This window comes from Lactuca sativa, chromosome 5 (assembly GCF_002870075.4).
Source record: "Lactuca sativa cultivar Salinas chromosome 5, Lsat_Salinas_v11, whole genome shotgun sequence".
NCBI lineage: Eukaryota > Viridiplantae > Streptophyta > Magnoliopsida > Asterales > Asteraceae > Lactuca > Lactuca sativa.
The window spans coordinates 356,816,371-356,819,430 of NC_056627.2; positions in this window are offsets into that span (position 1 = coordinate 356,816,371).

Here is a 3,060-nt window from a genome sequence, read left to right on the forward strand (position 1 = left end):
GTTAGATATTGAAGTAGACATACGATTAAGAAATTAGTGAAATGTACCTTAGCAGAAACAATAGGAGAGGATCTTTATCCCACAGTGAAGAAGGCGTGCGACCAAACCACCAGCACCGATTAATCCTAATTTTGAGAACAACAAACCATTAAATTAGAAAATTCCAACCCTAATACCCCCTAAAATTGATTTCTTAGATAGAACCTGCAATTATTTATAGTGAGAAGGAGATGAAAAGCAAGAACGATAGGATAGAATACGACGTGGGGAAGAAGAGGGTCATAGGGTCGTAAGAGTCAAGAATCATTGCCAATCGAACGATTGGTGGAGTAAAAAGGGATGAAATAGTGGAAATTAGCTTTGGGGGGAATTCCAGAGGAAAACCAACCATGAAGTCTTCTACCTCAGTGTAAGGTCACAGCTTGGCAGCCAAGCTTCACCACGATATCGTTGGTCGATTTGTAACGAGGAAGGCCTGACGTCGCCGGAGGAGAAGTGACCAAAGGCGAAGCAAGGTGAATCGTCCATTGTTTCAGAGCTAAGAGAGATGCAAGAGTGTTTTTGTTCTTGAAAAAATCCCTAGCTAAAATGGTCACAACGATTTTGTGGAATTTAGTATTTGGTGATGTTTTGGGATTTTGTTGTGCGAGAAAATAGGAGTGGTTATGATATTAGGTTTTTTGGGTATTGATCAGTGAGGAGAGGGAAGAACGATGGAAATAATACAGAGGATGAACGAGATGTTTGATGATACTGAAGATGAAGATAAGGAACCTAGGGCTTTTTCTTGCTAAGTAGAAGAGGTGGGGGGATTAATTTTTAGGATTCAATAGGCGGGGGTAATTTTCGTCGATTTCATTTCCTGCCTAAAACGCGTGTTTCACTTAAAAATTATAAAGTGACACATTTACACGACGCACATTTTATGAAAGGCGCCCTCCTCATTTCTTTTTTTTTTCTTTTCTGACACTAATTTTAGGGCGCGCACAAATGCGTGCCCTCTATCCTTCAAAATTTGCAAAACTGACATTATCTTTTAGGGCACTTGCAAATGCGCGTCGTCTATCAGCGAGTGTCATTGTTTGCACGTCATTAAAGGACTGTTTTCTTGTAGTGATGGGTCATACATCGGTCGTTATGCCTGCATGTTAGGGCGTGTCAAACCCAACAAATAAAGGGTACTAATGACTCCTTAAACACTACTACTTTGTACTAGAAATGTAATGCAAGGTAAGTAGGGTCGATCCACAGAGACACAGAACAAATGTTTATACCTTTTTGCGGAAGGTACAATAATGGTCACATAAATGGGGGTTGGTATGCAATGATTTAAACAAAAGAATAAAGCAATAAGTAAATGATCAATTAAATGAAACAAATTAAGGATTTGTGAGAACTCCAACTCTATGCAAGACAAATTAGCAATGTGATTCCATGGATGACAAGATATTTGTTTAATTCTATCTAAGTTGGTACTTGAAAGTGTTAACAAGCTCTAACACTTCCCATTCACCACAATAATTAACTAAAACAAGCTCTTTGATTAATCCTAACCTTACTAACCTAATCTAAACAAGCTCTTAGAATTGGATTGAAAGGTTGCTTTAAGCTTTATGTGAATGTTCCCAACAACACTCAATACTCCTCACAAGCTCGGGAGCGTAAGAATGTGTGAAAAGATTTACACTAATTTCATTCAATAGAAATCAGATTAGTGCTTGTTACCTAGTCTAATTTACAAAACAATTACGGATTTTGCAATTAGATAACTTGAATGATCTAACCCTAATTCAAATGGCCAATAAGAATCACAATTAGAATCAAACATTCGATTGAGACAAAATCAAATTCACTAGATAGAAAATTGAAAGCAAACATCAAGTCATATGATTGAAATCACAACTAGAAGTCAAGACATAAAGTTGGAGAATCTAGGGTTCTAGCCACTCATGACTAGAACAAGATCACAAATCTAGAAAATGAAATTAAAGTTCTTACAAAATGAAATCAAATGTTCCCAAGTGTTAATCAACTTCAAAATCCTCAAGAAATTCGCCTTCTCTACTCCAAAAGTCGACCCCCTTAAGAAAAAATCGGTTCCCCCTTTTAAGAATGGTGAAAAACTGCTTTAAAACCCGCATTTACGTTTACACGGCCCGTGTAAATTAACACTGTCATTTACACGGCCCGCGTAAACGCAAAAATATACTACGCAGAAATCTATGTTTACATGGACCGCGTAAACACAATGCTTCCATTTACACGGCCGTGTAAACGTCTGTAAAGCCAAAATCTTCATTTCTTTGATATCTTGCTCCTCGGTGCTCCGCAAGTCCTGAAATTTTATCCGCAACTTTTATTTACCTCCTCCAACAATATCCTTCCTCCAAAAGTCCCTGAAATATCACAAAAGTATTTGAATGAAGTTGCCTCATGAAAAATCCCGAAAACGTGCAAAATGCATGAGTTTAAGCCTATATGCAATGTACTTTTATAAAATAAAGCTACAAAATGGGTACATGAAATGCACCTAACAAATCTCCCCAAGCTTAGACCTTTCTTGTCCTCAAGAAAGAACAAGAAGATTTAAACTGGAGAAAATAAAATAGAATAGAAGAAAAGAAAATTAAAGTTAAAACTCTTTGAAACTTAATGCATGAAATCAAAACAAACATGAAAAGATCCAACCCAATTACCCTGTTTTGTACCATAGTTGAGAATGTACCAGTCATGCCTTGAGTTAACTTGGCTTTAATCTCAAAATATTATATGATAATAGAGACAAGACTTTGGCCACTCCCTAGTACAACTCAACAGAATCAAAGATCACAACACTTATTCCTTTTCAATATCATCAAGTCAATTCTTGGAACAAATTATGGTCTTACTCTCGTGAAATTATATGTGACAAAACATGCTCAACCATCTTTGTTTCATAAAATATAACAATGCCCGATTCCAGCTATTTGTTGGTCAACAACAATCTTTTTCTGAAAAATATTTTCTATAAATTCCCTAGTATTTATCCAGATTGGTTACAAACTTCAAACCACTTACACC